The 26,916-nt window shown below is 36.3% G+C and overlaps 1 long non-coding RNA gene across 1 annotated transcript in view; it reads left to right on the forward strand.

The window, feature by feature from the left end:
- Window positions 1–26,916, forward strand: part of LOC136845273 (uncharacterized) — a 1,150,073-nt gene that overhangs the window by 394,153 nt on the left and 729,004 nt on the right. The window lies entirely within an intron of this gene.

Here is a 26,916-nt window from a genome sequence, read left to right on the forward strand (position 1 = left end):
GACTGCGATTTTTATCAACATTATGATATATGGACTGCGCACCTTACGCTTTAAATAACTCAAAAAATAAACTTAACTACCACAAAAAATCTCTAGGTATTGCTGTAACATAGTTTTGGTGCTTCATGATACTGGAAGAAAAAGTATTTAGAAACTCTACAAATTGCACCAGCGGCTGCTTCCAGCATTTCATTTATGCATGCTAAAAAAAAGTAACGCTCATCACAGAAGGTTCAGCAAAGGATTTTGTTTACTCTCCCCATGTGGCCAACAGATGGCACCACTGGTGCGTGACATTGATTCATCATTGTTGTCTCCAGAGTAACGTGTCCTGCGCAGATTTTTCATCGGGGGTGTTTAGTAGATGAAGTATTCTGGTGTTTCCCAGGTGCAACACAACTTTATTTTTTAATTACTTTGCAACGCTTTTATGAACAAATTAAATGTAATTTCTGGAGAAATATCCTTATATGTAATGTGGTTTATGGATCTAGAAGTTTGCACTACAGCAAATAAATTTACCTGCTGTTTATATTGACTAATGATGTGTGAGAAATGCATGCAAGTTGCGTGAATGCACTGCAGATAAATTTGCACGTCCTTATTTCTTTCATTGTATAATGATATAACTCACATACTTTGTATTATGCGATCCGTATTCGGCAGTTTCTTTTTTATGATGCCTTGGCTTTGAAAGAGGGAATTACCATTTTGCTATAATTATATTCGACATTTTTTATGGTGCTTTGAAGAGGGAATTGTAATTCTGCCTTGCTTTCATGTTGACATTGACCTTTGACATTTGAACAGCCATGTAGTTCATGCTACCATCTGTCGTTATTTCATAGTTCTAGAGAACATTTGTAAGCCTTTCTTAATGCCAAGGTATGCCAGCAGTATGTCTTTCCTCACTCATATATCGAAGACAGTCTTCATCATGTTTCTTTGTCATTAGTTAAACTGAAGTTAGCAAGTATTATAGGAATGCAATGGAATATAAAATTTAGGCGAAAGACCAAGCACTGGGATCTATGAGGTCATTCAGGTCTGCAAGGGAAATTGAGAGTAAAGGAGGCTTTAAAGTGTAACAGGACGAAAACCTCACGGTTTTAATATGAAACATTTGTCAGGAGAGGGTGGAAAATAATATGGAAGAAAGAGTGTGAGCAGAGGTACAGCAAAGGGGAATGAAAGGGGTTGCAGCTAGGGGCCGAAGGGACGCTGCAGAGCACCTTAAGTAATGCCTATAGTGCACCGCGTGAGGTGCACTGACAGCACTACCCCCGTACTAGTGCAGCAGATTGCTGTAAAAATCGTTCAGATAGTGAAACAAGCATGAAATTTGGCACAAACATTCCTAAGACTACGCTCTCTTAGAAAGGGCGCTGGCCACCTGAAAATCCAAGATGGCGGCTATTTTTCAAAATGGCCGCCATCTATGTTGAGATTCACTGGTTTGGGAGCATCTATTGGATGGAATATGCCAGTTTTTTTTTTTTTAAACCTCGACTTTTAGGTTATAAAATGTTCCATACCACACATTTTATTGAAAACCCTTACTAAATGAATTGTAACCAAGATGGCGTACAAAATGGTTGCCATAAAAGTTTTTTTTCTATCCACAGCGCTAGCAGACATAGAGACCAACTGTTTTATTTAATGGTATATTCATGTGATCAGACAGTTTAACTAATATGCTATTTTCAACTGAAATAGTAATGGTATGGTCACATACAACATTGTGTCTAAGACTGTAACCATAAAAAGAAAAGAAGAGAAATACGGACTAAACGTTAGCCAATCTATGTATAGGTCTCTCAACCTACACCTTTGAAAAATTCGAGGATAAGAAGGTAGGCATAGCATGACACGTTGGATGCTCAAGCTAGATTATCTACTGAAGAGAGGGCAATATTTATCTAGACTTCACATTTGCAAGTGCACAGAGCTGTGCAGGGAAGACCAGCTTGTAGCACTTGCACCTTTCCCGACAGCCTGCTTTGCATCCACATTTGGTAAGCTGTTGGCAACTCTTGGCTAGCCACTGATACTCCAATGCAAGCTGTGGCCCCAAGATATCTGTGGGTGGCTTTGGTATTGCAGTGTTTGGTGGCACAGGGTTCTTTGTTTGAAAGGAAGCTGGTGAGATGTTTGTGAATGTGTCCGGCAATTCAGGCACCGACCTCACTTTCTCAGGTGCAAACTTTAGTTGCTGTCTTTCCTGTCCAGTGTTCTCCTTGGTGGGGTGCTGAAATATGGAGATGCTAGTTCCATGGAAGGAGGTAGTGGCAGTAGTTGCAGATGGGTTGTGGTCGATGTTGTCCATCACTGCAGTGGTGAACAACCCTTTTCGCAGCACTGGGGACAGACCACACCCTCCTCCACATATTTGCTAACTGTGGCATCTCCTAACTGTGCAGAGACCTCCAGTACTCTGTCATAAGAGATACTGAGGCCATACTGATGTAGCATTTCAACCAGATTTCTCTTCCTGGTTTTGGCATAGACTGAGAGTCCCATGTAGACTGGGAATGGTGTTTCTCTGTCTTTGGAGTGTCTATGAGTTGTTGCTCCCTCTTTGTATCGGGAGTAGCAGTTGAACTGCATGAGCTGTGCAATGGCCTGGTCTGACTTTGATGCTCCAAATCGTAACTGTGACTTGATGTCAACCATCCCTACAAACTGGAGCAGGAGAGGAGGCACAGAATTTCGTACACAAGCCTCAGAAAATGTGCCATCAAACCGTGACTGATGATCAAGTATAGACTTTCTGAGAATATTTGCTGCTTTAGCAATGATAACTGCCTCTGAAAGATCAGATGATTGAGCAAGTGCTTTTCCCACATCCTTTTGAAATGCAAGTAATACATCTCTGCCAGATTTATGAGCCTCAAGTTCTGGAATTTCTGCCAGAAGTTTGTCTTTGAGTCTCGTGGAATTTACACTTGGTGACTCTACACCTAATTGTTCCAGACGTTGTTGGTAGAGGTGGCAAATATCTGCCAGCCGAAATGTGACTGGATCATCTGAACAAAGGTTGTTTTCAACAATGTATGTCATCAGTTCTGACAGAACTAGTGGATACACATCTGATTCTGACTCAGTGCTACCTTGGTCTTTCTCAAGGCTCCTCAGGTAGGACCTTTTTCTGTTGTAGAGGGCACAAAGACAGGCATGGTGATACTTAAACTCCTGTGCAATGACATCCCCACCAGTCAACTTAGCAAGGAGCTTGCCATCACTAAGTATCTCTGCACATTCACGCAATTTCAAGTCAAGGCCCTTAGTACTAGCCTGTCTGAGATCAGATGCAGGTGCCACTTTCTCACAGAAAATGCAAACTTCATTGTCATGACTGGTTCGGCGCAGTTTTGCACGACTAGTCTCAGTGTTGCTGGTCTGGTCATTGGATTGTCGCTTTCTTGCACGGTCCAGTTTAGTGTTGTTAAACAACAAGCGACAGTTCACATGGTATTTTGCTGCATTTTTCCTGAGAGTGGCCTCTATGCCATCACCTTCATCCAGCCTTGCTGGATTGATTATCAGTGGCATTTCATTAATTTCACTGAACATGGGAATGTTCCTTGCCAGCATTGTGTACCCATCATGGTCTAGGACATGATGACTTGGAGGTGATGTCAAGTGCTCACCTCTTTTGTCCTTCTGACAAAGACAACACAAACTCCAGTTTGTTTTTCTACTGCTCAATATTGATTGGCATCACATTCTGCCATGATTTCACTTTTGATTAAGGCCGAGGGGTTATCCTTTTACCACCTTAAACAAAGCACACATTCCTGTATGGGATTCAACTAGGTTCGGTCTCCCTACACCTAGCCCGATCATTCATCCAGTGCCATTTAAGTCCCGTGTGATCTGTGCACCATCCGGGTAAGTACATGAACCATCATGTACAGCCCCATACCCTTGGCTCGGCTCTCCGCGCTGGCACATCCTGTCTATTCAGGTGCGGCTATCTAACTATAGCTGGTCTGGGGCTGTTAGAAAGCATTTGGGACACTAAACTAAACTATACTACAACTACTAGTCTAAGACTACAGGATTAGTAAAGCTGGATTAGCTGGCACTGAACCCCATGCTGAGTTACACAGCAGTGATGTCACCAGTGTGCCCTGGTTGTGTGCAGACATACACTCTTTTACATTTATTAATTTTCCTTCAAAATTGATGAGTTATTCGAAAGAGATGGCCTCATTAGGATCTAAAACCACAGAAACCAAGATCCATGCTTAAAACGATAATTGTTGAACGGGCATTATTTCTCATTATAATTATTGTTTCTACCTTTTCTTGGCAGCCATATAGCCCCCATATTTAAAGGTAAACTGTACTGGGAAGCTACAGAAACATAATATTCACAAGAAATAGTATGGAAGAGCTTTACCATATTGCTAGAAGCAAATACATGCCATTCTAGTGAAAAATTAGCCAAAATCTGTCGATACTGGCCGCCATCTTGGAATTTGGCCGCCATATTAAATTTTTTGCGTGGCCAGCGCCCTTTTCTGATAGAGGGAACTTTAAAGAGCACTTGTGCAAAATTTCATGCTTGTTTCACTATCTGAACGATTCTTAAGAAATATGCAATTATCTGCTGCACTAGTACGGGGTGATGTTATAGTGACGTTCTGTATTTTACTTCAACAGTTTGAATTGTTCTCTAAAGTGACCATCACGAAGAAACCCTTTGTTATTCCTCTGTAGAACGAAAGCTTTATCGATTGCGCTGACCCCTTAATTTTACCTTTCTGTCAACAGGCTTGTGAGTAGTTGATATACTTCCTTGTTAATTGTGTACACGACACTTTTGCTATAAACCATGAAGTTTTACTTTCGTATCGCGTCCATGTTAAGGCTACCATTTTCATACAGCGTCAGCCGACCTTGAGATCAGGAATTTGACATTCAGCGGAAGGTTTCAATAATTCTGGATTTCCCCCTGGAATGTGCTTTCAGTGTTCGGAAGAATGTCTTATGGTCACACTCGTTATTTTTCTAAGCCGTACACAGAACAGTTTTACTGCAAGTCCTTTCATATTCTCTTTCTTCCATCGGACTTTCTACCCTCTCCTAACAATTGTTTCAAGGTGCAACTGCGTGGTTTTCCTCCTCTTGCACCTTTAAAACCTCCTTTACTCTCAGTTTCCAGTATAGCGCTGAATGACTTCATTGGTGCCGAAAATTATATTCCAGTTCCAATAATATACACAGAACAAAGAGTATGTAGGAATCTTGAATAACAGTCCATTCATTATGCTTTCACTTGATACCGTAAATAATAATAAATTGGACCCCTTTGCGTGTACCCAAATGCTTTACGTGTAGGTCAGTGGCGTTGCTGTAACCCTTTTTTATAGCTCATTTTCCTGAGCATGACTTTCACCAATCTCTTTTTTTTCTGGTTCCTAAGATTCTTATAATAAGGGTGGAACACGCCTAGCGTTGATCCCGTTAGCGTGCTAGATATTATGATACTTGAAGATACCTGGCCCACTTTTAACCCATATGAAGTGCCGAAAAGTATAGTGTTCGGAGATTAGTATCAGTTTGGCTTATTCTGTTACTATTTTGTCGTAAAGCTTCTCACGAATGCGTGATGTAACTGTGTTCCTCACCACTGCTGCTACTGACTATCTCAGATGTTATGGCTTTAATTGATACTGCTTTTGTTTAACAGACCATATTAATTCATCCTGCTTTTGCTGCTTTCGTTTGACAGACCTTTGTAATTGATACTGCTTTTGCTACCTTTGTTTCACAGACCTTATTAATTGATGCCGCTTTTTTCACAGACCATTGTAACGGATACTACTTTTGCTGCTTTTGTTTCACAGTCTTGTAATTAATATTACTTTTTTGTTTCACAGACCTTTGTAATTGGTGCTACTTATGCTGCTTTTGGCTGTTAATCAGCTCAGTGGTCTGGTTAAACTAAGATATACTTTTTTTTTTGTTTCAAAAACCTTAGTAGTTGATACTACTATTCCTGGTTTTGTTTCACAGACCTTTGTAATGAATATTACTTTTGCTGCTTGTGTTTCACAGACCTTTGTAATTGATACTACATAGCTGCTGTTATTTCACAGACCCTTGTAATGTATACTACTCTTGCTGCTTTTGTTTCACAGACCTTTGTAATTGATACGACTTTTGCTGCTTTTGTTTCAATGACCCTTTTAATGGATACTGCTTTTGCTGTTTTTTTTCCACAGACCTTTGTAATTGATACTACTTCTGCTGCTTTTGTTTCACAGACCCTTGTAATTGTTACTACGTTTGCTGCTTTTGTTTCACAGACCTTTGTAATTGATACTGCTTTTGCTGCTTTTGTTTCACAGGCCTTTGTAATGGATACTATTGGTGCTTTTGTTTCACAGACACTTGTATTCGCACTACTTTTGCTGCTTTTGTTTCACAGACCTTTGTAATTGATGCTACTTTTGCCGCTTTTCTTTCACAGACCTTTGTAGTGGATACCACTTTTGCTGGTTTTGTTTCACAGACCTTTGTAATTCATACTACTTTTGCTGCTTTTGTTTCACAGACCTTTGTAATTGATGCTACTTTTGCCGCTTTTCTTTCACAGACCTTTGTAATGGCTACCACTTTTGCTGGTTTGTTTCACAGACCTTTGTAATTCATACTACTTTTGCTGCTTTTGTTTCACAGACCTTTGTAATTGATGCTACTTTTGCCGCTTTTCTTTCACAGACCTTTGTAATGGCTACCACTTTTGCTGGTTTGTTTCACAGACCTTTGTAATTCATACTACTTTTGCTGCTTTTGTTTCACAGACCTTTGTAATTGATGCTACTTTTGCCGCTTTTGTGTCACATACCTTTGTAATGGATACTACTTTTGCTGTTTTGGTTTCACAGAACTGTAATTCGTACTACTTTTGCTGCTTTTGTTTCACAGACTTTTGTAATTGATACTACTTTTGTTGCTCTTGTTTCGCAGACCTTGAAACCTTGTAAGGAAGACAAGATCATTGAGGTCAATAAATGTAGCAAAAAAAAAAAGATAAAAAGATAAATAAATTAATAAATAAAAGCACAGTTTAAATGGAGTTATTCAATTAGGCAAAGAAACATGACGCCGGAACCAGTAATATTATACAGATGAGGATATACGTCGTCAACTGTCAAAACAAGTTCGTTTGGTTGTCAGCCCTTTACCACGAATTTAGAAATTAAATCGTTCCGACGATGTTAAAATACGAGGAACATTGTCTGTCAAGCTGAATTAAAGGCTCGTATAGTGTTCTTTCAATATGTCATCTCTCTCTCTCTCTCTCTCTCTCTCTCTCTCTCTCTCTCTCTCTCTCTCTCTCTCTGTGTGTGTGTCAGGTGTCCTCTCTGGTGTTTCGTGATACACGTCCACCAATAGCCAGGTAGATTAGATTCGGATGTAGTTGTTAAAAGATATAAAAACGACTAATATTAATTTTTTCCTACATCTTATGACGTCTTACATATTTCCCCTCCGATTCGAAAGTCATCTGCTGTTAGATATATTAAATAAATATTGTAACTTCATGGTTTCTTATTCAGCCTCTCTTTTTTGTACTTCCAAAGATGGACTGACAATTGTATTCTGAAATAAAATTCTGAAATATATTAAGTATCCATGTCGTTTACAGTGATAAAGTGTTAGATCTTGTTTTATCAAATTTATCTCCTCAACGTCATTAGGTTAATTCACTGTTTGTCATTAGAAAGTTAATTAGACAGTTAATTAGACTTGAGAGTTATTTGCACAATTTCGCAGCAACCGTCCTAATTAATGGGTTGCAGTATGCTTGTGTCACTCTTCCTTTCGACTGATCTTTTACCTTTATGGGAATTTGTTTATTCTTCTTATTCCTGTTTTTTGTTAAGACTTGTCAGTCACCGTTGTTGTTTCGTTTGCGTTGCATAAGATAAATCATAACGTTACAATCTTTTATTTTTGTCTTTTATCTATGATTCTTTAAACTAAATGAAAGGTACTTTGTTATAATCTCTCTCTCTCTCTCTCTCTCTCTCTCTCTCTCTCTCTCTCTCTCTCATAGATATCTGGGAGAACGAGACCCCGGGGTCAGATACGCGGGCCATTTCCTTGACACCTGACGCTGATATCGTTCGATTACGGTGTGCAGTAAAGTCTGAATACTTATTTGCTAGTTTTATATATACACACACACACACACACACATATATATATATATATATATATATATATATATATATATATATATATATATATGTATATATACATACATACATACACACACACATTATATATATATATATATCTATATATATATATATATATATATATATATGTATGTATGTATATTTATATATATATTATGCATATGCATTTTGTAAAGAAGCAACTTTCAGTTAAAATTTCTGAATTGGTTATCATTATGTATTTGCTTGTGGAATTCGATTTAAGATTTTATACACACTGTGTAAGGCGTGGAGAGAATTTATGTTGAACAGGAAAACAATCCTCGCCTTTGTTGCGATGCTGATGAATCATTTGTGAGTTTTTGGTGTAGATGTATGAAATAGTTTGGAATGTGGAAGTTTATGGCACAGGTGTACAGTATATCCGTGGTTAGTAAATAAATATTTAAGTGAATAAATAAGTAAATAAGAAATAAATTAATAAATAAGCGCTGCAGTAAATCGCAAAGCCTCCATTCCAGATTTATGTACGACATTTTCATTGCCACGAGCCTCGGAGTGCCGAATACGGTTCACTTTTAAAAAACAAAGAATACGAGTGGTTATGCCGGAAGTTCGCTACTTCCGCTTTTTGGTAAAAAAAAAAAAAAAAAAAAGCGGCGCTCTTTCATTTGCCTTTTGAAAAATGTGGCCCGATCTGACAATATTTTAGATCTAGGTAAAACGGCCGTGGAGGCGAAATGTATTGCCCTCAGGTCTTCCACTGCAATGACAAGCAGCGACAGCAATAACTGTCCTTCGTAAAGAACTGTGCAATTTCCCCTTCAGTTTGCAAGACCAGTCGTTTATTACGAAGATTCACGGTTACGGTCACCGGTCTCTCTCGTATTTCATCGGCGGTTACTTTTTCCTCTTTTTTTTTTTGTTACTTTTTTACTCGTCATTTTTTAAAGGTATTGGTGCATTGTTCGTAAGGTGCATGCATGCTCAGTGCATTTATGGGATAGGTTTATGGAACGCTTTGCTTGTGCATGCAAAATACCTTGTGTTGAATAACATGAGCTATGATGGAGGCAAGTTTAACATGTTCTCTCTCTCTCTCTCTCTCTCTCTCTCTCTCTCTCTCTCTCTCTCTCTCTCTCTCTCTCTCTTTATAAAGGTATTGGAACAATGATTTCAAATGTATGCTCGGTGCCTGTTCTATAAATCAACGCTTTGATTGTGCATGTAAAATGCTTTACGTCAAATAATGTAGGAACGTTTAGCATCTCTCTCTCTCTCTCTCTCTCTCTCTCTCTCTCTCTCTCTCTCTCTCTCTCTCTCTCCACCACATGATTTCACTGTCACTCTTCCTTTGTTTCTAGGACTAACAATAATAAAGTTTTAAGTGGTCAATTTTAAAGGTATGTCAAAGGTTTTGACTTTGGTCTTGGATATTAATTTACTCGCATAGTTAATTTGGTTTGTGTTATGTGACTTAAAATCGATATTTAATTGTCTTCCACTCAGACATTTAAATAGACTTATATCCCTTTGAAATTCATTAGCATTTTATTAGATGTTGGTGTTTATAGATTAGTTAAATTGTAATACCAGTTGAATGCTGTTTTAAAATTAAATTTTGTTGGTTCCTCTTTTTATTCCATATAAACCGTTTAAAGGTACTCGAGTAGATTGATGATCTGAGAATAAAAATGATTAATTTTTTCTTATCATAGGTTTGCTGATCCTTTGGTTGGCTGTAACTTTAATAAAAAAAAAGGTCAGTGCTTCGTCTAAATGATTTTAGTGACTTCAGTTAACTAAACAAAAAATCTGGTTGTCGTGCGTTAGTTGAGCAAGATTATTATTATTATTATTATTATTATTATTATTATTATTATTATTATTATTATTATTATTATTATTATTATGCTAAACAAGCCAAAAGATCGAATAACTTTGTTTATTTTGGGGGTCTAAAATATCCTTGCAATTCCCTTATATTTTACGCAATTTATTTGTTTGTTTACGTTACTGTTTGCGGTCGCTTGGTCATCGCAAGTTTTAAGTTTTGTATTCCACAAGCCAAGTGATACCATAAACCAAAGTTTTCTTACCTTGGGTTGCGCTATAGCTTTGGAGGTCAGTAAAACTGTGTAGATGGGCCTTGAACATTTAAGTAAAGTAACTGCGAAGAAAATTTGTTCATTCTAAAAGTCAGTGAATCATATAATAATAATGAATGATTATGTTCACCAGTCAGATAATCAGATATCCGAAATTAGTGGAATTCATGTAACCAGTTAATCAGGTAATGATGAATAACTCAGTTATCGTTCATTAATAGTAATTCGGTTTAGCTGACATTAAGTCAGGTCATCATAAGTTGACTCAGGTCGTCAAACAGAAAGTTGACTCAAGTCATCAAAACTGCAAGTTGATCGGGCCATCAAACTGCAAATTGACGCAGTTCATCAAGCTGCAAGTTGAATCAGGTCATTAAACTGCAAGGTTACAAGGTTATCATGTCATCAAACTGCAATTTGACTCAGGTATTCAAACAGAAAAATGATTCAGGTCATCGAACTGCAAACTGACTCAGGTAATCAAACTGCAAACTGACTCAGGTCATTAAACTGCAAACTGACTCAGGTCATAAAAACTGTAAATTGACTCGTGCTATCAAACTGAAATTGACTTATGTCTTTAAACGCTAAGGTGACTCAGGTAATGAAACTACAAGCTGACTCACTTCATCAAACTGCATGTTGACTCAGGTCATCAAAACTGTAAGTTGACTCAGGTCATCAAACTGCAGGTTGACTTAGGTCTTTAAACTGCGAGTTGACTCAGGTCATCAAACTACAAGTTGACTCAGGTCATCAAACTATAAGTAACCCCGGCCATCAAACTGCAAGTTGACTCAGGTTATCAAACTGCAAATTTACTCAGGTCATCAAAACTGAAAATTGACTCAGGTCTTCAAAACTGCAAATTGACTCAGGTCATCAAAACTGCAAATTAACTCAGGCCATCAAAACTGCAAATTAACTCAGGTCATCAAAACTGCAAATTAACTCGTGTCATCAAAACTGCAAATTAACTCAGGTCATCAAAACTGCAAGTTGACCACCAGAGACTCGGGGCTATCGTGTGTGATCAGTTAATCAGCTATTCAGCCAGTCCCCGATAAATCCTTTTAATTCCACAGCATATCGCTTAATCCCAAAGTAATCCCATTAAAGCATCTGTCGCTGGCATTGCAAACGCGTTAGTTAGTGAGGTATTTGCAACCATCAGAGGGACGACGCATTAAAAGGACCTTTTTGAAATTAAGATTACTGTAATTATAGGGCGGATTACATTCACATTGCCTTTGACGACTTAGCAAATCGTCGAAGGGCTTAAAATTGCATAATGCAACCCTTATCGCCAAGTGGACCCGATCTATTTCGCTCCTAACGTGCTCGCTATCTCGCCCGGGCTGCACATTGGTCGTTACGCAACTCAATTTGGCTCTCTCTCTCTCTCTCTCTCTCTCTCTCTCTCTCTCTCTCTCTCTCTCTCTCTCTCTCTCTTGGCACTGATGCAATGCCAAGTACAAGTATGCAGGCTTGCGTGCCATTTTCATCTCTTCGAGTGTACCCTTCTATCTTTGTATGTTTTCGTCAGAGGTCACCCATATTTGGGGTTTTTTATTAGCGGTATTAATTGTTGTCTTGTAGCACTCTGTAGCAGCATCCGAGAGTAAATGCGTGGGGAAATCTTTTTTCTCTTATCTCTTAGGTTAAATGAGTGTTTTTTTTTATTTAGTCATTTGTAAACACACCAAAACCAGTTTTGAAGTTTTATAGCTGTAATTTGTTCCTATTATAAGGTGCTTGTCTTTTAAACATAATTCACAGATAAAATATATGATTCATTATTGATTTTTTATATACGGGTTCACATATGTTGGATATTTTCATTTATATATATGTGTGTTTGTGTGTGTATGTGTGTCTGGTTTTCACGCTAAAGCACGCTCATTCACACATACACATTTTTTTTTACAAAAAAAAATCATCTTACTCAGTGTTGCAATTGCGTGTACTAAGCATATTCGCCACATGTATGTGCCCCTTATGTATATTTGCATTGCATGAGCAGAGTAAGAAAAATATCAACTATTTCTTGGTGTCTCCCCAGAAAATACGAGGTTAGGGAAGATGGACGACGTCGGGTGATGAAAGATCAACCTTTTGAATGTGCGAAAATTATACGGATTCGCGAATACGGAAAATGATAGAGGACACGGTATTGGCTTTAAATCTTCCATACGGTAGCGTTGATCACAAGAAGACGGCCGTTTGTGTGTGTGGTGGCTTATTATGAGGAGCATTTGGCTCTTGGGTGGCTTTTTTAAAAGATTTTTTTTTGTTAATTTTCTGCTAAATGTGTCTTTCTTCAGCAGTTTTATGTTTAAAATATGTTCCTTTGTAGTTTGTGTTACTTTGTAGTCCTCAGAACTCCATGTAACAGATATCGAATAGGTTCCTTTGCAAGCTATCTGGATTTATTCATATGATAATGCTGTTGGCCGTCTTTTTTTCAGATTTCGTTGGTAGCTTCATGCTGTGTGTGCCTTTGTTCAGTAATTTTATCTTTAATATGTTCCTGTGTAGTCTGCAGACTTCCTTTGAAACTGTATATGGATTTCTTTAAATATATTTGTTCTCCAATTTCTATTATTTTTAAGTTTCAAAGTTCTGTACTGATCTGTTATCATCTTGAATAGCTTCCTTTGCAAGCTATCTGGATTTATTCATGTGCATCTGCCAATTTAGATTTTATTGTCATTATCTTAATTTAAATAGTTCCGGGATTGTATCTCCATTGTTAAGCATACAACTGTGTGGCCCTGTTTGGGTTGAATTGGTGTTTGTGCTACCACGAAGTCTCCTTTGCAGCATTCGGGTGTTAATGGATTTACTGTTCTGATAGCGAGCTTTTGAAATTCTAAAAGGAATCTGTGTAAAAGCTGTCTGCCTTCTCTTCCTTGTCTTTGTCTACCAGTGGCTTTATTTTTCTTCGCTTTCGTTTCATTCTACATACGATGTGTGAGTATTATTATTGTTTGATGAAATAATGAATTGGAAAACCCAGTTTGTACGGGCTTTTGAAAACATATCAGTAGATAGTTCTTGTTATGAAGATGAGGTTTTGTTACCACAGGGGCCATTGACTTGAAATTCAGGCTTCCAAAGAATATTATGGTGTTCATTCGAAAGAAGCAACAGAAGGTAATAGGAAAGACAAAATAGAAGGCATCAGTTGTTAGAAGAAAAAATAAATTGACAAATTAATAAATAAGTAGATACGAATGTTTGTTAATTCTAAAATACAAGGAGAATTGCTTTGGTGAAAATATGTATATTATATTAGGTAGGTATACTTAATCTCAGGTTTTTTTTTTTTTGTTCAATCTTGAATTCATTACGGTAGAAAGACGTCCTTTTATTTGTTATAAATCTATCATCGGCCACATAATTGTCTTGCTTTTATGAAGAACTTGCTTAAAATCAGACATTCAGAATGCTTGCCTCTTTTGGAGTTCTCTTGACGATAAGTCTTGCAGCTTATAAATGTCATAGTCTTTATTGAAGACCCGAGCAAAGAATCCCACGAGGACAAAAGATGATTTAGAATAGTCTGTGAGGTTTCTGTCAAGGTGAAAATTGTTTTAATAGATGCCATCCATTTAACTGCATGTTACAGATTTCATTCGAATATTAACTAAGGGTATTTATCCATGTGATTACAGATTTTATTCGAATATTGACAGCAACGCAATTTTGAATATTTATTCGTTCTTGTGTAATGTAGCTTTCGCCTAATTGATCAGTCGGCCTCTTCAGTGTCGTATAGTGAAGGATTTGACCAGTTAAGTTAGCGAAAAATGCCTTGCATGCGTATATATATATATATATATATATATATATATATATATATATATATATATATATATATATATATATATATATATATATATATATATATGTGTGTGTGTGTGTGTGTGTGTGTGTGTGTGTGTGTGTAAACATAGAATGCTGTGAATTTTTCAATCAATATGTTTTTATTTCAGTAGTTAGGGACATTATATACAACAGGAGTTTGAGTACTCATTTGAATAGTAGAAGAGTATTATATTTTGTGCTGTTCCTGTGCTGGTGACCACAGGTTATTTAAATGAATAAAAAAATGAAATAACACCTTAAGAATAAAAGAAGAACGAACCTCAGTCCGCGGTTCTCTTCAAAATGAAATTCGCTGCCTGTAATAAAAATCATGAATTTCTTACTCGGTTTATATAAGCTTGAAATTGGCCTTTCCTCCTCTGTTACGCAAGAGATTTATACCTTTTCATGTTATTTCCTAAAATTTCGAATAATTTCGTGGGAAAAGTATTCGCCCAATAATACAAGGTCTTGCTGCGGGCTAGAGAGAGCGAGTCTGTTCCTTATTGGAATACGATCCCTCTGATTTGAAATTATTCAGGGGTGGGTTGTGTTAAAAAGTTGTGTGTGTGTTTGTGTGTGTGTGTGTGTGTGTGTGTGTGTGTGTGTGTGTGTATGCTCACGTGATTTTATTTATTAATTCACTGAGACTTTAAACCATCTCGTAGTGTTCTTTAAGTGAAATTTTGGTGTGACTTAACATTTAACTAGAAGTATTTTCGTACTGCTAACTTCTTACCTTGAAATTTCTGACAATAATATCGTAAATCTTGTAGCAGAAATAAAGATTCCTAATATTACTTGTTCAGAGGAGGTTGCTGGAATTTTATTTTACTGTTTGTGCTGTATATCTTCTGTTTTTATGTTCCAGAAGTAACTTTGTTTTTTTTGTCTGACATTTGTTAGTTGTATGCTGTCGTACTTTAAAACGAAATGCTCTTGCATAATGTACAAAACGTTCGTCCAGTTTCGTGCATAAATAAAAACACGCCCTTTTAAAAAGGTTTCGTTTGTTTAAACACACGTGTAAGCAATACACTTTCACTTCTCTTCTATTATTCTTTTATTGAGAAAGCTTCAGTACGAATTCCTTCACCTCACTAGCGGATCCAGAAAAATTTCCTGGGGTTGGGGGGGGCACCAATTTTCATATTATACATATATATATATATATATATAAATATATATATATATATATATATATATATATATATATATATGTGTGTGTGTATATATATATATATATATATATATATATATATATATATATATATATATATATATATATATATATATATTATCTGTAATGTATATATATATTAGATTTTTATTTTTCCCATTTTATATTTCTCATTTATATTATTATCTAAATCTTCAATATTATCATTTTGCCATTATTTTTAAGGGGGGGCCACGTGCCCAGGTGGCCCCCCTCCCGCTAGTGCTTCACCTGTCTCTTTGTATGCTTCCAAAATAAACTGTGTTTGAAGGACATTATATTTAATTTCCCTTAAATGGATGGTGCCGTCAGTCTACCTCACGCGGTGCACTGTAGGCATTACTTAGGTTCTCTGCAGCGTCCCTTCGGCCCCTGGCTGCAACCCCTTTCATTCTTTTGACTCTCCCTCCGTTCATATTCTCTTTCGTCCTTCTCACTTTCCTCCCTCTCCTAACAGTTGTTTCAACATTATTTTCAGCGCCGAATGACCTCATAGGTTCCAGCGCTTTTCCTTCTTTTGGTCTGAGGCTTTGTTTTTTCGCTGCAGTTATCTTATATTTAATTTCTGTTGGTGTAAGGTTATTTTTATTGTCCCAGTTACATATTTAATGTCTGTTGGTCTGAAGTTTTTTTTTATTATCCCAGTTATCATATTTAATTTCTGTTGGTCTGAGGTTATATTTTATTGCCCCAGATATATATTTAATTTATGTTGGTCTGAGGGTATTTGTTATCGTCCCAGTTATCATATATTTCATTTTTGTTGGTTTGAGGTTACATTTTATTGTCCCAGTTATCGTATACAGTATTTCATTTATGTTGGACTAAGGTTATTTGTTATTGTCCCAGTTATCATATATTTAATTTCTGTTGGTCTGAGGTTATATTTTATTATAGTTTTAATTTCATTTATGTTGGTCTGAGGTTATTTGTTATTGTCCCAGTTATTTATTGTAATTTCCAGTTATATTTTATTGTACCAGTTCAGTCTTCATTTAATCTGATTTCCAACTGTCGTGTAGACTTCCTCCTTCGGCAGGAAATCAATGCAGTACGAACTTTACTGGGCTCAGGAGAACGGCGGAATTCACTCTTGTTCTGTGTTAATGAAATTTTCATCGCGGGTAAAGAGCGTAGCATTAAAATAGTCTCGAGTACAGCCAGATAGCCATTGACTCGTGGTATTTAGCCAGTCCCATGAATAAGTCTCTCTCTCTCTCTCTCTCTCTCTCTCTCTCTCTCTCTCTCTCTCTCTCTCTCTCTCTCTCTCTCTCTCCGAAGGTGTCTTCCAGTAGCATTTGTAAATTCATGGATATCATGCTTGGACGTAATAATGTTTGTGTCCTGTGAACGTCAAAAGAGCTTTCCGTGCTACTTTCGTCTGAATTCGTGTGAATAGCAGTAGTGTATCGGATCACGTTGATTATGATGTGTTTGTTATTGGTATTGATAATTGTGTGTGCATGTGTGATAGAAGAGAGAGAGAGAGAGAGAGAAGTTAATTGTAGTAATATTTGTGGAGAGATTAATAATTTTTTGTGTGTGTGTGTAGAGAGAGAGAGAGAGAGAGAGAGAGAGAGAGAGAGAGAGAGAGAGAGAGAGAGAGAGGTGCACATGAACGGACACCGCAGTATGAAAAAGATTTAGTTACACTCATGTTGATGCACTTTTTTTTTTTTTTTTAAAGAATTACTATTTTCTCTTTAGGATTTAAATTTTTTATAAGGGTTTTGTCTCTTTTGACTGAGAGTATGCTAGGGGTGTTTATATTTATATGAAGTAAAAGAGCCCAGAATATAGATAACAGGGGAATACTTACCTGGGCCTTCCCATGTGCAGAGCGCTTGGATTTGATTAATCTTTGTTTTTATATAGTTTCTTAAATCTTTTGCAATCAATCTCTCACTCTTTTGTCTTGAAAGATATACCGTTTGAATTATTTATGAATGGTGCATGAAAGTTGTAAGCTTGAAGAAATTTGTTTTAGTAAAACAGTGAAAGCAGATATCTTTCGAGTGGTGTCGCAATGACGAAAACCTTTTTCCTAAATAAAATATTTACCCAGTTATTTTACTTGTATGTATATATATACACACATATATATGTATATATATGTATATACATATATATTCATGTAAATATTATTTCTTCAGAACTTAACGTTATATTTGTGAGAGTTATTTTACTAATCCACGTATATTTTCGTGTACATATCATTCCTTCAGAACTAAAGGTTAAAGTTGTAAATTTTTGCGCGTTCAAACCCACTGCTTCAGGGCTAGAAACTGACCTTGACCTCGATAGCAAAATGAGTGTAACGGGAGCTATATAAAGTGCTTGAAAGGACACAGGCGCAAAGTTAGAATGTCACTTTGTAAATAATACGCTTTGAAAAGGAAGGCTGTCATTTATTGAACAATTTGTCCTTCATGATGGAATTATTAGTACTTGAATCTGTGAAATAAGAAAAAAATGTCCTTACTTGTTATGCTGTGACATTCGCATTTATTTGTTTATTTTTCTCTTTTATTGATCAGTTTCTTAGTTCCTTCGTGATGGAATATTAGTACTTGAATACTTTTGAAGTAAAAAAAAAACAGAATCTCTTATTTTTTTATGCTGAGACATTCGTATACATTATGAAGGGAAGAATTATATTATTTTTTCCTTTATTAATGTTATATTTTAGTTCGTGTAATTCTCAAGTCTGTATTTTATTTCATTGTACACTTTAATATTAGCCCATTTATTTTTCAAGTCAGTATTGTATTTCACTGTATTCTTTAAAATTAGCCCATTTATTTTTCAAGTCAGTATTGTATTTCACTGTATTCTTTAAAATTAGCCCATTTATTTTTGAAGTCAGTATTGTATTTCATTGTATTATTTAAAATTAGCCCATTTATTTCTCATTTATTTTTCAAAATTAGTGTTTATTTTTCATTGTTGTATTTCTTTAAAATTAGCCCATTTATTTTTCAGTTTTTCATTGTATTCCATTATATTCTTTAATATTAGCTCATTTAGTGTTTAAGTCTGTATTATATTCCATTGTATTCTTTAATATTAACTCATTTAGTTTTCAAGTCCGTATTGTATACTATTTTTTCATTCATATAAACTTAAGTATTTCCTCGTCTTTCCTCTCCTCTCATCATCAACTTCCCTCGTTTTTCCACCGCTTACCCCTCCCCTCTTTCTCCCCATCCCCGTCTCTTCCCCAATTCTCCCAACACCCCTTCCCTCCCCCTTACCCACCCCTGCCGCCCACCTACCCACCCACCCACCCACCGACAACCGTGATTGTCGCATAGAGCCAAAATTAGAGTCCCTTGGCTTGGCGCAGTTTTATTTCATGAGTGGCTGGACGAGAATTAGTGCCCTTAATTGCCTTGCATGACAGTTTGGACAATGTCAAGTGTTCCGTCTACCTTGTTAAAAGCGGAGTTCGCCTTCATTTTACTACACACACACACACACACACACACACACACACACACACACACACACACACACACACACACACACAGAGAGAGAGAGAGAGAGAGAGAGAGAGAGAGAGAAGGAGGATTATGCATGTATGTGTGTGTACTGTTTATGATTAATTTTTCCGTGAAAGAGCCTTTGAATGACGTGTCCTGTAAGAATTTCATATTTGTAAGCTTTGACTCTCTCTCTCTCTCTCTCTCTCTCTCTCTCTCTCTCTCTCTCTCTCTCTCTATATATATATATATATATATATATATATATATATATATATATATATATATATATATATATATATATATATATATATATATATATATATATATATATATATATGTATATGTATATATAAATTATATATACATTATATATTATATAATACACATATAATGTGTGTGTGCATGCATGTATGTAGTGTGGCAGTCACTCGTCGTTGGTTAATTTTGATCTTATTTCACATTACTTCTACCTTTCACCCTTTATCCACATTCCCCCGTCGTTTATCAGAAATGCAGCATTCATCTGTTCGCCCATCAACTGACTTTCCAGACTTCTTCTTCTTCTTCTTCTCCAAGATGTCAATTCCCTAAGCTCCTTTTTTCTACATCCGAAACTTCATCTCTGTAAGTGGGCACTCGGTTCCCGTTTTCTGTTTTGTCTCTTCTTCCCTGGATGTACAAAAGTTGACCGGTGCATTGTCTTTGGAATGGTGTGTATTGTGAACATTGTGAACTCGATGGATGCCTTAAAGAATAACACTGATGTTCAGAGCAATATCCAAAGAATAGTATTCTTTGGATATTGGGTCAGAGATAGGGAATTATCCCTCCTAAGGTATACCTTCGTACAGGTGCGGTATTACCATCAATTCCTTGAGCCACAGGTCTTTCTCCGTTCACAAAGACTTTACTTTTTTAAGTGGTATTTACCCAACAACAGTTTAGGTTGCTCCTCGATGAGCTAGGTTTTAGTAAGTGGCATTTATACAACAACAGTTAAAAGTTTTTAGCAATTTTCCAAGTAAACGGCAGCAGTATATTTGCCAATAATATTATTGGACTCTTCAATAGTTGCTAGACTTCATTCCAATACTTGTCTTAATATTGATAAGGTACTTTTTTAGGATTTATTCAAAATCTGTTCTCTTTGGATGACAGTAGATGTCAACAGAATTCACGTAATTTATAAACTTGTAATAATGCAAACCTTGCATATTTTTGTAATTGTGATTTTTTACACCAGTTTAACTTTGATCTGTTTTTGTTTGTTTTATTGAAAGTACTGTAACTTTACTTAGAAATTGACCAAAGCTTCTAATTAACACAAAAGGTTTAATATTCGAGAGATATGAAAGCATAAAGTTTAATTTTACGTTTTAGAGATTCAGTGGTACGACTTTGGGTTCAGTTGAAAGCTAGATGGCTAAGTTCTTTTAATTATTTCACATAGATTTGATGTTGACTGAGACTAAGAAATCCTTCTGCTTAGCAGAAACACCATCTTGGCTGACTTGGAATCTTTTGGACTTTTCATCCTTATTTGTTAGAATATATATATATATATATATATATATATATATATATATATATATATATATATATATATATATATATATATATATGTGTGTGTGTGTGTGTGTGTGTGTGTGTGCACGTGTGTGTGTTTGTTGTGATTGACGTTGATTTCTCCTACGTATATTTTTCAATATTTTTAGGAAAATAATTCTCAGGGTGTTCCATTTCATAATTATATCCTAATTCCGAGACTACTTTTCTTTCTGTCGTGTATCTACGTAAAGCTAACTTTGAGAATTATTGTTTCCTATAAACTTATCTTTCCTGGATACTTTTGGATATTACATAGCTTTTTAAATACCTATTAGCTGCTATGGTTATCCTTACTCAGTCTTTCTTAATGAAACGTATTCTGACACATTAGATTTTGCTCGTTTTATCGAAGTTTTGGACTAGTTCATCTTCTCGAGGTCTTTTTCTCATAGGTATTTACGGCCCCTCTCTCTGTACAGGTGTCTCGGAATATGTATACAGGTGTATCACGATGCTGCACACCTGTGGCCTGAGCTGAGTAATGTAGCCATATATTATAAGGACGCAAATGGCTAAAAAGACTAAATTTGAAAGACTAAACCTTCGAAAGAAATAGTGAAATAAATACAAGTGTATTTTACGTCATAATTTATTTGAATCTGTCTCTTACAGATTATGCTCTGTAGTATAATTTTGCTTAGTCATTCTTTCATTCATTCAACATTATTAATCTTCTAATACACTTCAGAAGGATAAACCTATTAAGGAAGCTGTGGAAAAATGGAAATGTATTACAAAATTTAGGTCAAAGGCCAGGCGCTGGAACCTGTGAGGTCATTCAGCGCTGAAAGGGAACTTGAGAGTAAAATGGTTAAACCTCGCAGTTGCACTATGAAGCAATTGTTAGGAGAGGGTGGGAAGTAAGATGGAAGAAAGAGAGTATGAACGGAAGTTATATTTTCTTTTTTTATTTGGTGTTAATTATCCTCCAGTACTGTCGTGATATTGACGACCAATCATCTTCAAATGGAGACGTAATGGAGAATAGTACTCTCTCTCATGTTCAGTTTTATATTATATAAAAAAATTTTTTCGTTTATTCTACTGTGCCCTTAACACCCTTTTTGTAATATTTATGTTTTATCTTCAATAATTTTTATCATCACCCATTTCTTACTGAATGGTATTCTCAATGGTATACTCAACCCCATTGACCCTAAATGCCTTACAGTCGTCCATCCAACGATTTATTACTGATTTAAATAATATTGATAATTTCTCTCCTCTAACAAATATTCATAATTACTTTTCTTCAGTACAAATTAATATTCACACTTAATTTTCCTCTCATACCGTATAAATAAAGTAATAAAGTATGTTTAATTATACTTTTTTTTATTTTTATTTTTGTTCAGTAAAACTATCCTTTATTTCTGTAGACCTTTTTTCTCTTAATGTATTATTTCTCTTGGAACATTTTTCATTTTCGTTTCCTTGTATTTATGCTTATACATATTTTCAGAATGATTTAATTTTTACCGTTTCCCCAAGTATTCCCTGTTATTATCAGTTATCTTTTATAATTAATTCTGAAGATGAATTTCCTTAATGCGTTCTTATCTTTTTTAATATCAGTTCTCTTTCTTATTTTTTTCCCAAGCTAAGTTTCCTTGGAATTTTCTGATGGGTTGGGCATAGGATGTTTAATTGGTTCTCAAATGTACTCAGATATTGGTCAAGCTTAGCAGCACCTCTCTAACCAGTTCCTCTTATCTTCCTTTATTCTCATCTTCCTTTATCTGTCTTCAGACCTTCGTTAATTCTTTTGGACTTCCTTAACCAGTTTTCAGACTCTCGTTAATGATGTAAGTAAGAAAATTCTGAGAGCCTCGTGTTTAATTGCTGTAAATTTATAACAAGGGACGCAGAATACTCCCTCGCTCATCAGTTTGGAATTAATTGTACTTTCGCATCTTCGTCGGGTTGAAAATTTCGTTCTCAGATTTCGTTCCCTGTTACTCTGCACTCGATGAAACCTTAAGACCAAAGACCTGAAGGACGGGTAACCTAGTGTTCCATTTCAGGGACCGCGAGTCATCGTTTTTCTCAAATATCTTTCAAACTAGTTATCTGAATCGAAATGGTACTTTGTCACAGTGTACAAGACACCGCCCGCTGATTTTTGGTAATATAGTGCATTGTCAAATGGTGTTAGTTAAGGCGTTTACTCTTGGCTTTTAAAGGCAAAGTCAGCAGGACTTATCTACGCAATCGAACGTCCGCTATCCCCCATAGACAGGGAAGATGGGCGTAGATGGGCAGGCCAGGAAAGTGAGTTGAGGGAGGGATGAGGAGGGGGAGGGAGAGGGAGAGGGAGGGAAGGAATGGGGATAAAGAACGTTCGAATGCATAGTTTGGCGATGCTTGGCAATACCATATAACCCAAGAGTAAATGCCTTAACTAAAACCATTTGACAATGCACTATATTACCAAAAATTAGCTGGAGTTGTCTTGTACACTGTGTCAAAGTACCATTTCGATCAAATAATTAGCTTGAAAGATATCTGAGAAAAACGATGACTCCCTGAAATGGATAGTAGTGTCCCTGAATAAAACAAAGAGACTTTTAAGAAGAGTAGGACTTAGGAGTTGATCTGCTCCGTAGAGATAGGAAGGTATAAGTTTATTTTAAGATATACATGGGGTTTACTAAGTGTATCAGAGGAAGTAATATATCGGTGTTCATAAGTGAAACTTTAAATAGAATTTCATCTAGACCTGAGATGAAAGGAAGTTTATATGTAAAAGTTAGATTTACCTTTGTATTTAGCCATGTTTTTGTCAATTTTGAAATGATAAGACAGACTTATTAATACCCTTACATGAATATCATATTTCTCGCTTTGTATTATATTTGTCTATGTAAATAAATCAAGATAATAGTTAATAATGACTCTGAAATCGAAAATTATTTTAATATTTTTAAGGAATTTTTTTACGAAGGTCTTCCAATATTTCCATATATCAGAAAGACTTATCAACATCTATCATAATCTGATAGTAATTGAATGAATGAAAGCCTCCGTGGAGCTCTACTGCTCATGGTGCTCTGATGCCTTCTAAGCTTGTGCGGATCGAATTATTTTCATTGCCCCCTCTTCCAAAGCAACTGCGGCAGTTAGTTGCCAGGGGCTGTTCTGTCTCTAGTCTACTTCTAGACGAATTCCCGTAGGGGGTTAGCGCCGTCAGTGCACCTAAGGCATTACTTAAGGTTCTTTGCAACGTCCCTTTGGCCCCTATCTGCAACCCCTTTCATCCCTTTTACTGTACTTCTGTTCATATTCTCTTTCTTCCTTCTTGCTATCCACCCTCTCCTAACAATTGTTTTATAGAGCAACTGCAAGGTTTTCCTTCTGTTACACCTTTCAAACCTTTCTACTCTCAGTTTCCCTCTCAGCGCTGAATGACCACATAGGTCCCAGTTCTTAGCCTTTGGCTTAAATTCAGTATTCCCTTCACTTCTAGACGAAATCTCCGGATGTAGCTAAAGTAGTTCATTTGGTTCAATCAGTAAGTATTTGTTTGGATTTCGTATTCAGTGTGTGTTCTTTGCTAATTCTTTCCACTTGAACGTCCTCATCACAATAGTTTAAACTGTTTCATTTCATTCTGACCGTTTCACTTGCTGTCATTTCTTGGTTAATCTTTCTACTGAACGGTTTTTTTTGTTTTCTTTGACTCCCAGTACCTACTCGTAAGCTTCTATTCACCTATCCTTCTATTCATCAATCCTAAGTCTTAGACCGGACTCCTTTTTTAAACGTGAGTGCTGGAATTTTCCAAAGATGATTCTGCGATTGAATTTTCATTTTGTTCTCGTAATACATTAGCATTCTTAAAAGACGATTAGTTAAGGGATATTAACTTTAGATTTTTCTTTGCAGTACTTTAATCTTGTAATTTTTTTTAAGTGACTTTCATTTTTGCTATACATTTTTTTTTTGTCATTGCAGAGTTGATATTGTCTTAGATGAATGTAAGTTTATTAGTATTGTTTTTCTTTTATTAAATTTCATTATGTTCTTTATAAATTAATTTACTTATCGTTCTTAGTGGACAACTTTGAAAATTGAGAATGCTAGAATATTAGATAATACAATCATGTCCCATTTTAAGGAGCACATTTGTTTTGGTAGGAATTTTTCCTGGGCCATGTCAATAATGTATATATTATTTGACTTTATTCTTGGTGAGAATTTCCAACTCGGTTTTGGGAACAAGGCTTAGGAATGAAACACACATGTTCAATGCACAAAACAGTTTAATAAAAACTTAAAAATCTTACAGCGGTATGAAAAATTATAACTATACACATTTAGTACTGTCTTTATATATGGATGGAAATTCCTTAAGTAAGAAATTTGACTACAAAAGTTTATTTGCATTTTACACAAGTTTCCCTTCAAAGCTGCAGCAATGGAAGAAGAAGAAGAGGAGGTGGAGGAAAGGGAGAGACAGTTAGATAGACAGAGAGAGAGAAAGAGAGAGCGAGTGAGAGAGAGAGCAGCTCAGGGAACGAAAAACAAAAAATATAAGGACTTTGGTGTCTACTTCAGTTAAGAGAAGACGAGAGAGAGAGAGAGAGAGAGAGAGAGAGAGAGAGAGAGAGAGAGAGAGAGAGAGAGAGAGAGAGAGAGAGAGAGGTTTTTAGGCATTCGGGCATAGGACAGGGGAAGGCAGGTCAGACCCGTTCCAAAGTATTAGTTTCAGGCCTGTGACCTGTTGTAAGTTTCGACCGTCGGTTGAAAGGGATTTTTGGAAGAGGGACCCTTGTAGTAGCAAGTCATTCGAAGGTGGAAGTTGTTTATATATATATTTATATATAAGGGGAGGTGGGAGGGTACCATATTTTGTTTTTATTTACAAACACTAGCGAGATATTATTACTATTAGTATTATGTACGCTGTGACAGTATGCACGAAATGAAAGGGTGGGCGCTCTCCCTCCGTCCTGTCTCTGGTTCGGTTTAGGCGTGTCGGTTTCTTTCTGTCTCTTGTTTCTGTTCCGAGCCACTAAGAATGGGATCCACTATTTGCTCTTGTTTTTTTAGGGCCTCCAAGTGCAACGTTTCGACCGTAAATGTTCAGTTGCGGTTTTGTAAAGAACACTGACCGTGAGACGATTTTGTGACGTCTTCTAGGTCACGAGGAGAAGGGGATGTCGCAAAAATGCAGCTCATGTTCAGTATTCTCTATCTTCTTGCCTCTGTTTAGGTTAACTATTATTGTATGTGTATACAGCATATGTCGGCATGTGTATGTGTTTGTATTTGTATATATAGACAAGATATGTCGTCACGTGCATGTGTTCGCTTTTTGCATGTTTCCAATGAGTGTGAGGTGATAAGTCACTTTAACCCAACTAACTAAATGATTATGGTCCTTTTCGGTTCAGTCAGATTATCTACTTTTGTCATTTGCGTAGAAAGACTGACCTTTTGTCATCACGAATTCATGTCCCAAGTGACGAAATTTAAGAATGATATTTGTTGTATATTAAAGAGGAAAATGTGTTCAATTGTGAGGAGTTGCATTTAACAGAGCACAAACAAACTCGAAGTCATTTATCATGAATCGAACGTGCATTTAAAGATCAGACTAAGCAGAAACGTCTTTTTTTTTTCCGCATAGTGTTATCAGTCTTGAAGTTGACATGACCTTTTTTTTTTTTTTTTTTCATTTCATGAGATGCGTCATCATCTTGTATGGCTGTGAGTCCAATAAAATGATTTTAATGGGTGAATTAATTTAATATTATTTTACATCACCTGGGAGGAATGTTAAGTGTTGGTGTTGATTACATCTGAATGAATGCGCATTTGCGTATGTATTTTGTGTAGGTGGAGGAGTGTATGTTTGTGTATTTGCTTGTACGACAGACACACGTCTTGAGGTGTATAATATGTACCGACATAGAGACTGCGGCTTTGGGTTCCGTTCCATAAATGGGGAACCTTTCCATTTCCATGTCTCGACTCTTTATTTATTTATTTTTTTTTTTTTTTGTCAAAAGGCAACATGGCCGTCGACTTCATCCTCGGGGTTTCTCTCGACAGTTCCTCACATACTTTCCGTTAGAACTTTGTCCGTCGATGCCACAGTGGAATGGCTGAAATGGAATCGCGCAGCAGCTGGCCGCTCAAGGCTTAGAAAAGTATAAAAATTGCATCGGGATCCTCACAAAGTGATAACGTTTTTCCTCAAACGCTGTCTTTTTGGAGCTGTCGCGTTTTTCGTCGTGGAGTAGTAGTAGTAGTAGTAGTGTGAACGTGAAATCGAAACGTTTTGAAGGGGCTGTCACGTTTTTCATGGAGTTAGGACGCGAACTTTGAAAAACGTTTGAAGGGGAAAACGTTATCGGATATGCAAAGGCTTTGAATATACAGATACACAGGTTGACGGCAGCTGTGATACATTCCTTCCTCTC

The sequence above is a fragment of the Macrobrachium rosenbergii genome, chromosome 13 (assembly GCF_040412425.1).
Source record: "Macrobrachium rosenbergii isolate ZJJX-2024 chromosome 13, ASM4041242v1, whole genome shotgun sequence".
Classification (NCBI taxonomy): Eukaryota; Metazoa; Arthropoda; class Malacostraca; order Decapoda; family Palaemonidae; genus Macrobrachium; species Macrobrachium rosenbergii.